Source organism: Dipodomys ordii, unplaced genomic scaffold (genome assembly GCF_000151885.1).
Source record: "Dipodomys ordii isolate 6190 unplaced genomic scaffold, Dord_2.0 Scaffold8, whole genome shotgun sequence".
Taxonomy (NCBI): domain Eukaryota; kingdom Metazoa; phylum Chordata; class Mammalia; order Rodentia; family Heteromyidae; genus Dipodomys; species Dipodomys ordii.
This window is the reverse complement of record NW_012267224.1, coordinates 6,395,140-6,409,721: the sequence shown is the minus strand read 5'-3', so window position 1 is coordinate 6,409,721 and position 14,582 is coordinate 6,395,140. Positions and strand designations below refer to the sequence as shown.

Below are 14,582 nucleotides of genomic sequence, written 5' to 3'. Positions count from 1 at the left end.
TCATATGATAATTTTAATTACTTTCTCTATGAACAGGTTCTTGTCATCATTTATCTCTTTGAAATGTATTAAGGACTCAAAAGAGTTCACAGGATTGTCATTTCTGTTCTAATTTCATGAACTCTCACTCTGCTAAGTTTCCTTCTGTTAAAATAATCTTTTAGATATACTTTACTACGATGACAAACAAAATGATCGATTACATTTCCAAACTTACAGCTTCTAAAATAATCCCTTCAGTGTACAACAAATATATATATATACATGGTTATTGTATTGGTGGATGAAAGTTGGTTTCTGTGCCTAGCAGAATGGTTGGTGTCTCTCTCTCCTTTCATTCTCTCTTTTTCTCACACATACCAAGCAGTTATTTCATACACACATATGCACATATATGATAAAATATGTATTACAGGATCAAATATATGTACATTATATAATGATGAAATATAAATAACAAGCTGGAGAGTTGCCTACCTAAAAAATTTAGGTTTTCTCACTTTATAATAAAAATAAAGTACTTTGTGGTGTTAAGTTCATCCAAACCTTCAGTAAAGATGATAAAAATGCCCGTAATTCCCTTTTCCATTAGGAATATTAGCTTACTATCAGATTCTGTGGCTTGATTGGCTCTGCGCAGCCCAGTGCCCTTCATCATAGACCCTTCACCTTGGAAGTTCAATGACACTGACAAGGGTTTTAGCATCAAAGTGTTCTCATGAAACCATCCTTGTGACCTAATTCTTACTGAAATAGCATTCCTGATTTCTGTATGTTAAAAAATATAGGTCTAGGATACATGGTCTTATCACCAAAATTACTATAATTAACACTTTAAACATTTTTTTGTTCTAGAAAAAATAAAGACTTTTCAAAAGAAGTAAAGGTGACCTTATACAAAGAAAACATACATATTTATACAATTATCAATTGTAAAGAGTGACAAAATCTTATGCATAAAAATTTATGTGACAAATTTTACATGTGAAAACATTCATATATAATCTCTAAAAGCAATTGGTTACTGAATACATAGCATAGCTAGAAATTCTATTCACTTTTATGCAATAAAATTAAAGATCATTCAGAAAATCCTGGTAGTGGAAAGATTATTTTTATTTTTTGTTAGAATTATATTTTGTTCCTTAAACTCAATCAATAATAAATCTTTTTAGAGTGTCAAATTTGATCATTTCGAGTAATTTTTAACACCTGGACTAAAAATTCAAAACTCTTTGAAGTTTAATTTTGTATTTCTAATTAACTTATGTAGAGGATGACATAAGCCTGGTGAAGAATAATTTGTCTTTAGGGAGATAAATGGGTAAGTATCTTTTAAAATTTGGAAATGTGACTCGTTGATGAAAAAGAATTCTAGAAACTTTCGGCGACATAAATTTCTCCAGTAACTAGAGGTTTTACTAAAATGAAATATATTAAAAGTCCTTCATCAAAATTATTTTCATATATCAAACTAAACATATTTTACTTAGTTGCCTCTAACTAATTTTCTCAGGCATGTATGAATATCAAAGAGAGAACTCTAGTTACAAGCCAAGGGTCTAAATTGTGCATAGCATAACAGAATCAGTAGTGAAGACGTTGAAATGGACCATTGAGCGCCTTATTAAAATTAAAATATAGACTTTAAAGCCTCACCACCAAAGTTAAAGTTCAGTTACCTGGCTTAAAAACAAAACACTTTTTCATTATATAATAACCACAAAATAGACCAAGATACCTGCTATTAAGAGAGTTACTTTTTGAGGTTATTGTTTCTACAACATTGATTTTTTTTTTGCTTACATGTTTAGTAATTTAGAAAATACTCACACATCCTGTGTATCCTATCAGAATATTTTATCAATAGGAAAATACTTAAATACACAGTTTTAGCTATTCCATAGATACAATACACAACATTTACATACATACATGGTGTTGATGGTCGGTCTCTGTCTTTCCCCATGAGTTATTTCTGGTACTTCTTTAAGAAACATTTTGACACAAGGATTGAAGAGAGCAGATAAGCCTTCACATTATTTCTCTGCAGACACAAAGCTCCGGTGAACAGAGTAAGAGAAATGAACCATACTCACAGCACTTCCAGGTCCCGGAGAGCCCGAAAAGCCCCATCTTCAATACAGCTGATCTGGTTGTAATCCAGTTGCCTGTTAAATGGATTAAAAGAATATATGTAAAAAGCAAAGCACAGTAGCTGGGGAAGGTGACAAGAAGATTCCTGAAGGGACTAGGAGGCTCTAGTCACAGTAACTGGTTTCCCAAACACACTCATCTGCTTAAGAATGTCACAAGCCATTCTGGCCTCCCTCTACGCTGCTACTGAAATCTCTTTTTGTTCTGTTCTGAACTGTCTGTGCAAATAGCAGCCCTTGGAAAGCTCCAGTAAATAATAACTGCACCTTATATTAAATGCCATAGGAATGCAATTTCATTACATCAAGAAAAGCTATCCATTAAGAGCTTTCAGCGTCATTGCTGAAACAATTTCATTAAGGTAAAGGACTGTAAATCACTTAATGTCACAGGCACCCCCTCGGTGACCTAACGGAATCCATTTATCAGAGAAGACCAGCTGCATGTTAATTTCACTATCCTTGGCAAGAACGACTAAGACTACTTTTAGGTTTCTGCCTTTTAAAAGCAGTTTCCTTCCAGAACTCCAAATTGAGAAAGAAATAATGTTCTTGATTTCTCCCTGCTGTTCCCAATCAGAAATATACTTTAGAAGGCTGGCATTTTATAGATAGTTTCATTATTCTCTAATTCATTGTCATTATATGAAAATGTCCTGAAATGTAGATATGGGGTTAAAAAAAACTTTCAGAATTGCCTGGCTACTGGGAAAAATAAGTTTTGAACTTGTAAGAGATTAATAGAACTTTTGATTTTCTCTGAAGTGATCATTTCAGCTGAAAAAAAGTCACACAACAGGTACATTATTAAAACACTACACCTATCTATGGTAACAAAAATAGTTCTCATTCTGCATCAGTGCATTCTAAATGATATATAGTTCAAACAAATGAATCTGAGTAATCTAAGTTCTCTGTGTTAAAATCCAGTGGTGGGAAATTATATATATATATATGAAATGGATCCTCTAAACTGGATTAGCCTTGTCTTTTCTCCTTAGTTTTTAGGATTAAAAACTTCTGTCTATATTAAGGACCTACTCTCTTAGAATGAAGAAGGAGTAATGACTATCTGCACTCTCCCTTTGGTCAAACAATTGCTGTTTAAGGGAGTAGCTTGATGCTTAAGGATAATATTATTCCAATAAAGAAAAAGCATGTTACTACTTCTCTGGAGACAGTAACGAAATGTCTATCTGTACCATTATCAGCTCTATAGGCATTGCCGATACAGGGTAGATATAAGGAGCTAAGACTAGGGTCATTATACGAATGAATCTTCTTGTTTCAAGTTGGAAATTCAGTCAAAGGGCTAATTCCCATCAGTGGTCTGTGTTGAAACAATAAGTTGCTGATTCCCTTACACAACCAAAGAATAAAGGTGCAGTGATTTCACCTGGGGATTTTTTAGAAGAGTCTCTTCAGATTGCTTACTGTAGAAATTATGTACGTAAAGAATGTCTCATGAAAAATGCATCTTGTTTTTACAAAGGTCCCCAGGGCACACAAACACATACAGGATTATATTCATGCCATGCACATACAACGATCTAGGACATGCTGTATAAGAACTGGGGCACTTCAGAAAAGATCCCATTTTATTGCTTTTATAAATTTTGGCTTTCACCAAATAATAGCTACCACTCATGCTGCTCTAAGAGCCTAAAGCATTTCAACTTATTAAGAAGCAATGCAGAAGTGTAATTTCATTTTCCAAGACTTTTAGAGCCTCATGATATAAAATGGCTGCTGTGGTTCCAAGAAAACACTTAGATCCTTGAACACTTTTTTCTTTTTTTAATAGATTAAATTCAGTTAACAATTAAGTTAATAGCCTTTTTATTTCCAAGGGCTAAATATGTATCTACACTAGTATTCTCTAACCCCTTGAACAATCTATCAAAGCCATTTAAATTAGCCCAATAGTATGAAGTGTTACCCTTGACACACTACAAAAGAGAAATTGTTTCCAGACAAATTGGCAAAATCTCTTAATGCTATCAAATTTGCCTAATGCAGTCTCCAGGTTAATCTGTAAAAGGGTGAGCAGTAGGTTTGCCCATATCTTATTATCCTTAGCTGTCAGTGTATAATATAAATCAGTGCTGACACAGCTTCTTCTAAATCATGCATTCAACATACAAAAGGGAAGCCCAGGCCTGCCCGAAAGCACTCAAGCAAAACTGTCCTACAAGATCTGAAAGGCCGTGCAGTTCTTTTCCTATCAGAAGAAGTTGTGCTATCCAGTAGTGGGGAACCTGGATGATTTTACTCCTTTCATTGTATTCTGTTTGCTCACCTACTGCTTTTGATGCTTAAATATATTTAGGACTTAATGGCTGTTTGAAACAATAGGGATTTTCATCGGACCAATGTTTTCATAAAATCTCTCCGAATAATGTTCTATCCGTTAACACCTCTTCTAGGGATAAAAGGATTTCATTAAGAAGTTACTCACAGGACAGCATACTCAAAATAGAAGAAGTGAAGTTTGTTCATCTCTGTATGGATTGTGTGATATTCAAGCAATTGTTTATAACAAAAATGTGACTGCATGAGTGAGCATGAGCAAACTCCCTCCATGCGGACTTCCACTTTTTTTTTTTTGCATATGTGGGAGATAAACAGTGTCAAAGCTGTATGAAAATGTAATTTATTTCAGGGTTTCTGGATTCTTTCCTTGTTCCTTGTTTCTCTCACGCTGTGCACGTCTTTCTCTACTACCTCTTAAGCTCTAGGTACTCGTGCGTTCTATAAACAGGAAAAGATCTGTTCCCAGCCATGTGTTTAATGGTATGCTTTATTTAGGTGTGATTTTATCCCCAACTGCATCCTAAAATTATTCTGAATTAAAGAAATAGTTACAAAGTGTCGTTCTGTTTCATTTTGCTTGCACATCTCCATAAATAAGGCTTCGGCTCTTCAGTTTTACCTAGGGTCAATTTGTTGGTTGGTCTTTAGCAGTGATTCAGATGAGAAGGGCCTTCCATACAATAAGGAAAGCTTTAGGATGCTTTCCTGGTAACGCAACTGTTTTCCATGGGGTACTATGTGGGACTTCTCTTATTTCGGGAGAATTACATAGTGGTTATATTTTATTCAGAACTTCTACTCTAGCATGTATTTGGATGGCTTCTTCATTATTTCCTGCTTCCAACCCTTTGCATCTGTTCAAATTCCAAATCTCTCTTTATTTGACCCTTCCTAGTACTAATTTGTGGTTGGTTTAAAGCACAATTTTAATCTCATGAAAATAAGGAAGTAGAAAAGGAAAATACTCCTGGTCTCTCTAGAATTAACATATGATTCTCTTTTTAGAGGTGAGAAGAAGGCCTTAGATATCCTAAAAAGCCTTAGACTGCTCTTTTTTAGTATGGTTTGTGAATTTAGTCTTGGACAATGCCATTTGCCAATAGAACTCAGACATTAAAAAAGATCGTTCTGTATCTCTGGCACATGAAATTTCTGAATTATAGTCTGATTTTATTTAATCATAAAATTAACCCTTAGATCACAGATGTGACTTATTATAGGCATGAGATAATGTATAATACTTCTAAAACATAATTTTTAAAATAGGTATCCTAAATAACAAAAGGTTAAAACATTTTCATAGTTAATATATAAAGATGATTGGAATTGTATTCTATTCCATTAAAATTTTCAGAGATTTCTTACTTCCTTGCTTTAAACTTTAGATATATTGTGTTTGTCTTATACTATTAAAACTTGCTTTTGTGTATTATTTCAGTTGATATGTCTCGCTCTATACTCTATTAAGTATATTGAATATTTTCAGCATGGTAAGATCTTATTTCTAATTGATTTTCCTTTTGTAAGAATTAGAATACAAGAAATATGCTTAACTGCGAAACAATATAAAACATAAAAAAACCTTTAGTAATGCCTAAACAAAGCAGGATTTGTCAGTATCACAACAAAATAGGTGCAAATATATTTCAATTTATGTTACATTTTGTTTTAGCAGTGATTTTGATCAGACAAAAGATTTCAAACATGTAGCTTACTTAGAACATTGAAATAATTAGAATCAACAAAATGCAAGAACATTTTACAATCCTCGAAACCCTGATACATCAGGAATCATTTGTGGCGTGGGAAGAGGAAAAAAAAAACCACTGTTAAGATACAAGCTCTTGTACTTCTTCCCTCTTTGTGTAACATTCAAGTCAATAAAATTGCCTAAATATACCAATTGGATGCCCGTAAGTACTCTAAGGAGTATTTACAACATATTCACATAATACAAACTGAATCAGATAAATAATCCTAGCTTTTATAAATTTAAACAATTACATATTCTCTTCAGTAGTAAATGGGCATTGACAAGGATTCTTCTGGGGAATCTAAAATGACTGACTTGATTTGCAACTAATCCTATTCACAATCTTTTAAGTGACAATTCCTTTTTGTTAGGAATGAGGAATCTCAGTGGTGTTTACAGATATGTATAGCTAAATTTATGTGTCAATTTTTAGGAAAAGAACAAAAACATATTCTAATAAAAGACTGAAGTGAATCTCTTTTTAAAACAGAAACCATGGGAAATAAATAGTTTGGTATTTATGTTCTGATATATGTAAGCAAAGTGATCAAGGTGGCAGCAACTACAAGAGTTAATACCAGTGTTAACATTTACTGAGCACATAGAATGTTACTCCTTTTAGTGACTGTGAAAGGTAAATAGTTGCATCTCCTTGATTTTGTAGGTGAGAAGATGGGGTTCACAGTGGGGGTGGTAAATATTTTGTTATACTTTGATGAGGAGATATTACTCTGTCCTGATGTTCTCAAATATGAGGAGGATAAAGTAGGTAGAATTCAGATAGAAAGGAAAGTAAGCACTCTGTGTGGAGGAATTAGCTCCATCCATGAGCAGATGGGAACCAAGGCGCTGTGATGCTCAAAGGGAACATTTCCAAGAAAGCCGTTCCATGCCGAGCAAAGAATTTGCGCAGAGATGTTGAAAGTCTAAGGTGAAGTCAGAATGTTAGTTCTACTCTGAGGGCCTACAGGGAGTGTAGGTTATAGCACTCAATAGAAGCTGCTGCTTTCTCTGGGAGGGGTTTATAGTCTGATATAACTTGAATAACTAAGACAGCATTCTTCTGTGATAGCTTAATCTTGCCCTAGGCCTAAACTGAATGACATTGACAGGCTAGTGGTGATATGGAGAGGAATGTTTTATAGGAAAGTAATTGAGCACCTCTGTTAACATTTTCTTACAACAATATAAAGTGGAGTCCAAAATTCAATGAATGGGCTATTGTCAGAGTTCAGGGGAGCTGATCAGTACAGAGGAAGCAAGCAATTTGAAGGCCTTTCCTGTCTCACAGTACAGCGTGATAACCAAAGCAAGGTCAGGCCATTGCTTAGTTTACAAAATGTACACTGGATTTCCAATTAATCAGTTTTCCTATGTTTTACTTCTGTATTCAAGGCATTTGTAAAGATACAGTGCATAAATTACATATTTATGAGACAGACTTCATTACTGAAGAAAATCACTTAAGGCACTCTAAAGACAAAGCAAAGCTCAAAGTTCAAGAGGTCACTGGCAGCCAAACTCATCATAGTTATTTGAGTTATCAAAATCCAGTGTGGTTTGAAAATGCGTATAAATGGGAAAATTACAGAACCACGGACAGTTCCATGGTACTGAGACTGGCCTCTGCTAAATTGCTAAATTATCTATCTATATCTATCTATCTACCTACCTACCTATCTAAATATCTAAATATCTATCTGACGCTTAGTACCCTAGGCAAACCCTGGCTATCTTTTAGATCCATGGGACTAATCCTGGCAGAAATGGAAGTGATATTTATTTTCTACCAATGTACATGATGAATGATCTCCACAGCTTGGTCAGCAACTTATTCCCTTCTAAATAGGCCCAGTGAAGGATAAGACAATTTACCTTTCAACATCTTTTCAGCCTCCTGACTCAGGGAAACATTCTAAGTGGACACCTAGTGTGGGAAGAGTTTACAATCTCCATTTGATAATCAAGGTGTTTTATTTTTATGATAAAAAGTGTGACAAGGAAAACACACACTGTCTAAAATAAATATTCTGCCATTGCCTTACTATCAGGGCCCATAAAATCTGGTATTTTGTGTTGTATAGTTTACACAGGAAAAAAAGGTGGCAGAGTTACAACAAATAAAATCCCTAAGTAATATATGTATCTATGTAAGAACGTATCGATTATCTCTTTTCTGTTTCCCAGATCTTCTTGTTGGTAATAAACAAAACACCATGAATTAGTTGTTTCCTTTCCATACATATTTGTTTCCCCAAAGATATCGTGACTTACCTAAAGAGAGCCACACCAAATGATTGTGTGACTTAAATCTTTGCCTACAAATTAATGCATGTGCAAAAAATGATATCAATATTTCCTTAACCTATGTCTCACCAAGAATTACATTTTTTTCTAGAAAATGAGAATAAGATCCATACTAAATGCAGGATGAACAGAATTGGGATAATGTAAGGACATGGGTAAGAAATATGTTCATTTGCTGGATGCTGGTGGCTCACACTTGTAATCCTAGATACTCAAGAGGCTGAGATTTGAGGATTGTGGTTCAAAGCCGGCCCAGGCATGAAAGTCCCCATGAGACTCTTACCTCCATTTAATCACTCAAAAAATGGGAAGTGGCACTGTGGCTCAAACTGGTAGAGTGCTAGTCTTGAGCAAAAGAGCTCAGGGACAGAGCCCTGAATTCGAGCACCATGACCAAAATAAACAAATATGTAAATAAATAAGCAAATGAAACAAAGAACACAATTTGAAGAGGTAGAACAAAATAAAAGAAGACAATTTGCTTAACATTATCTCATGTGGTCGTATGTACATGGCCTTTGACTTTCTCTGCTTGTCCTAGACATGTACTAGTCACTGCAAACAAGGGAAACCATGGGACCTATGTTTCTTTGGGCCTGGTTTACTTCACTCAATATAATTTTTTCCAAGTCTTTCCATTTACTAACAAAAGAGGCAATGCCATTTTTTTTCTGATGGAGGCATAGAATTCCATTGCACATATATATATATATATATATATATATATATATATATATATATCACATTTTCTTGATCCATTCATCTACTGAGGGGCATCTGGATTGGTACCATATCTTAGCTATAGTGAATAATGCTGCAATAACCATGGTTGTGCTGGTAGCTTTAGTATAACCTTGTTTGTGATCATTTGGGTAAATGCTCTAAAGTGGCATTGCTGGGTCATAAGGGAGCTCTATGTGGAGTCTTTTGATGAGCTAATGTGAAGCAAAATGTACCCCAAAACAGGGACACAAGAGGTTATTTTTCTTCTTTCTTTCTTGCAGGTGTTTCTAATGTATTTACAATGCATTATGTGATTCTTTTGTTTCTATTGTAAGTTCTTCCCCCATGGTAAAACCCTTATTTTCACTGGATTTTATATGGGTGTTCTGCATCTCGTATATATAATTTTGTAATTTGGGGAGGGGAAGGGATATTGTAGAAAGCTTAAATGGGGATGCAGGCTGACCCATTTTGATGATGAGATGTGCAGGACACTATATTGAAAATGAACATTACAAAGTCAGGGTGGGGGCGGGGCGAGTTGGGGAGGTAGAGAGGGAAGTGATGGTAGGGGTAAAATAAAGGAAGAGGTAACAATGCTTGCTATGAAGTGTACTGATTACCCTACTCATGTAACTGTTACCCCTCTGTACAACATTTTTACAATAAAGAAGAAGACAAAAGCAGTCTTGGCTTAATTTAGAGGGTACATCTAAAATAATAACAATAATAATACATTCTTATTGGAATTCAATTATTTAAAATCCTCATACTGAACTCACCAGAGACAACTAAAAATAGAGTTTGTTTTACAATATGAATAAAAACGAGCAACCTATTCAATTTTCAAGTATTACTTTCAAGTATTGGTATTAGTTTCTTCTTATATCCAGGAGTAAGTACAGCAGACAATGTTTTCTCATAAAAACAAGAGGCTGTAAAATATTACCTTACTAATAAAGCATACACTTTGAGAACAAGCTCAGAAGTTTCAGATATACAGCAAAATTTAATGTGAATCTTCTCCTCAGTGATCAAATGGAAGCACCTAAGAGATACTTGAAAATATGAAGGAGAACATTATAATGTTTGTTTTCACCATTTGATTAGGAAGCAGCAAAATCTTTACCCTGTGGGTTTTATATCTTTTGATTACATATATAAAGTTTTAACGACAAGCTTTCTATATGGTTTCGTCTACCTTTAGACGAAGCATAATTGGGTAATGATAAGGTATAGATAGCTCGTATTTTGTATCTGACTCTAAAGTGAGAGAGGTAAATGGTACAGAAGAAACTAGGGAAGGCACCATCAGCCTGATCATTTTGTTGGGACCGTAATATGATTTTATTTCTTCTCATACCTCACTGTCTAAAATGCTAAAGAAAATAGTTTAATTTGTGATTGAAATAAAAAAGAAGTAGCATAATAAAATAAAATCTAAAAAGGTTTGAACTCAACTATGAAATAAATAGATAAGCAAAGGAAAAACCTCTTTGGGAAATTCTCCCTGGAGATACTTAAGAGCAAGATAAATGCCCATCTGTCGAGAATAGTTTTAATGTGGCTTGCTTGGGGGAAGGGGGATAAAATCTGCTAATCGGCAAGATTTCCACTGCATCAATTTCAGATGGCAATGATGCTGCCCTGAGCATATTTAGCCAGTCTACAAGACGAAAGTGAGTTCTCTCATTGGAAAGTTTGTGGAAACTGGAATTTACTGAGAAGGCCTGAATGTGGCAAATCCAAGAAACCTGCTAAAGCACACAGGACTGGGCTTTAAGGCAGTGTGATACTAATTATGTCCTGGGTGTATTTTCTCATCTTATCTCTGAATAACTGTATGGTAGTTATCAGCACACACTGCAGTTCTAGCCAACTTTCTAATTTACATGCTAGGCTGATAAATAGAGCATAGATCCTCTCTTTTTCCCTCCAATGCAGAGTAGTGTTACTACAATCGGTGGTATTTTGGGGTGGCACAGTATTGGAATTGGAACTCAGTGCCTAGCACTGAGTAGGTTTGGCTTGCTTAGCACTGTTGCCCACCCACGTAAGCCATGCCTCCAGTCCAGCATTTACATGTTTTGGAAAAATGAAACCTCATGAAATTTTTCTGTCCGAATGGTGTTTGCTTGTCAATTTACAGTCACGTGTATAATAACAATAATAATGTGTGAATTAAAATTTACTCTCAGATATTCTCTCTCTCTCTCTCTCTATATATATATGTATAGTTTTGTTTTATAAGGCTGAAAGGCATGGCAAGCCTCATGGGATAAGAACTATTTTTAATGATATAGCATTTTTTAGCATTTTTATTAGTTTAGAATACAAAGGAAGGTTTCATTGTTATATTTCAATATCTTTTACAATATATCCCAATCAATCTCATCTCATCTTCTCACTATTTTTATTTATTTATTTATTTTTGGATCCGGTCATGGGGCCTGAACTCTGGGCCGGGGCTCTGTCCCTCAGCTCTTTAGCTCAAGGCTAGCACTCTACCACTTGAGCCACAGGGCCACTTCCGGCTTTTTTCTTGTTGTTTATGTGGTACTGAGGAATCGAACCCAGGGCCTCATGCATGCAAGGCAAGCACTCTACCACTGAGCCATCTTCCCAGCCCCCTCACTATTTTTAATCATATAACATCAATTTTAAATGCAAAATGCCATAGTAGTCTAGTTCTTTAGCCTACTTAGTTAAAGCTGTTATGGTATGGTATTGCTATGTTGCCTCTCATACAGTTGGATGGACACAATGAGAATAGGAGCAATAAATGATATATTTTGCTCACTTTCTTTATTCAGCATCCATACAGTCTCCTAACCCCATTTGTCCATGGAAATGCAAGTCTCTGAAGTATTATATAAATTATACTCCATAAAATTTCCTCCAAATGCTTCTTAGGATTCATAGTGCTTTGTTTTATATATATATATATATATATTTTTCAATTTGTTACACACACTCCTCTACAGTTTGTGTTGAATCTTTCTACCCATTCAAAATCCTGAAATGTGGCCTCAGATAACCTCTTTAATAAATCTTAACTTTCTCAACTAATTCTTATTTACATGTACATAACAAGCCAACCTTCTTAGGTTCTTTCCTATATTTATTTTCATTTTCTTTCCCCAAGAATTCCATGATAATAAGAAGCAATACTCTGAATTTTTCTCCTTCTTCAGTCCCTATACTATTTAATGTCTTGTCTAAAATTAATGGTTTTATATATGCATATATTGCAATATCTAGTGTGTTTTTCCTGTGTTGTAGTTCTAGGTCAAATTGATTCATAATAGAACAAATATTATTATTTATTCATTAGAGTCTAATGAATCCTCTTTTTATACACATTTTTAGGAATAATTTCCAGGCATTGACTAGTTAAATATTGTAGAATGAAATACTATATTGTCACAATATTTTACTATTTTGAAAGGTCTTTCATTTCCTGAACAATCACAACAAGTTGAAACAACTGTTATATTCATTTTATAAAATTGAATAATGAGGCTTAATGAAGTTGACTGCTTATATCTAAACACAAAATATAACAAAAGCATTTGGAGAATGCAACGTCAAACTCATCTCCTGGTGCACATAATAACATTCTTTAAATTGGGAGACTCTGTGCCTCAGAGGAAATAAACCATTTAAAAATACACTTCTTAGAGCAATTGGCTCTCATCTCACTTTAATCTCTAAACTTGTTTTAAATTTTAAATGAAGAATAAATAGGGACAAATCCCTCACAACTGATCTTTCCCCTCAAATAAATCCTTCAATATGGAGGAAGTGCTTTTTATACACTTGGGAATATCTGAACAGCTGACCTAAAAAAAGTTGAATGTTACTTGTTTTAAAAACTTAGAGATAATTGCAAATGATATTTCTAAGGAGTACTTACCTATAGTCATTGTTATAGTTCTTATAAAAACATAAAAGCAATGTGGATAGGTATGATGGAACAATTTTATGCCATTGTAGTTAGATAAAATATAAAGTGACAGATTTGGCTAGCCTGATTCTATCTTCAGAGTTTTTCACGTCCTAGCTATTGAAGAAAAAAAATCCTTTTAACTTGAGTGCTCATAAAATCCTAGGGTCAAAATTTTAGTGGCCCCATGGTCTAGCCACTTACACATTTATACTTATAAGCCTGTAGTTTTCTATTTTAATCTGTATATTTCGAAAATAGATGCTTAGTACAAAGCCCGTTTATACTGAAGAGAAGATGTAAAGGCTGACATCTGTGGCTTTATAAACACAAGTCTTCATTGGCAAGGAAAGCATCTGTCTCACTTTCACTACTAGAAGAAAGAGCACTGGATTCCACGATGGAGAAGTCTTGAATATAAGTTAATTCTTCAAGAAGTATTGGCTGTGTTTTTATTACTAGCTAAGAATGATTGGGTTGTGATCACTTCAGCAGACAGGAGCTTTTCTTTCTTTATATCCACTATTATTGCAAAAGCTAAGGGAACGAAATTATGTCTTAATGTTCAGAGTTCACTGAAGACAGCAATCTTTAAAGATTACTGTGCGATATTAACATCTACAAAGACAGGTTTTGACAATGTGGTGATTGTCATTGAGAACCCAAATCCTATGGGTAGCTGAAGAGCTATAGACATTCAAAAGATACTTCTAACACAAGAAAACAGATAAAGATTTATCAATGAACAATAAACAATGTACTCTATTTTCTTTTTAATCAGAAGATAAACACATCTTCTTCCAGGAAATGGGAGGGAAAAAGATATGGAAAAAAACCCTACTGGAACAGGAAGTTATAATTTTATCATTCTCAGATCTTGGTATTTAATATTAAAAATGTTGACCTAAAAGCTCTTAAAAGAAAACTCAAAACCTGAAATGATTTGTTTTAGGTATCTATAACAAAAAAACATTATCTAGACTTTCTAGAACAATTATTCATATTCTGCACTTCCAATAAGAACCAACAGAAACAGAAAAGGGAGTAACTGAAACCAACCAGCATAGGGGAAGAGAAATGTATCAAAAACAGCTTTTCAAAAATGGTGCCATTGATTTCTAAAGATTAATCACAGCTTTTATATGTATTCAAATGTTTTTTTCATGCGATTGTTTCTAACACATTTATAAGATTATTTCTTTGTTGCTTTGTATGTCCCTCCCCCGTGGTATAACCCCTGCTTTCACTGTATTTGATGTCGGTATATTTTGTGGAGGGGAAGGGGAAAAACAAATCGTTTAAATAGGGATATAGGTGGACCCACTGCAACAATGAGATGTACAAGTCATTATGTTGAAAAATGAACTTTACAACTTTGGTGCGG

General features: G+C 34.3%; 1 protein-coding gene across 1 annotated transcript in view; it reads right to left on the bottom strand.

Moving 5' to 3' along the window:
- The window catches only part of Slit2 (slit homolog 2 (Drosophila)), a 107,677-nt gene extending 105,516 nt beyond the window's left edge, over positions 1-2,161 (bottom strand). The window contains exon 1 of the mRNA XM_013009108.1: positions 2,100-2,161. The gene's annotated coding sequence lies outside the window, so the exon portion shown is untranslated. The remainder of the gene's footprint in view (positions 1-2,099) is intronic.
- Positions 2,162-14,582: the final 12,421 nt, after the last annotated feature.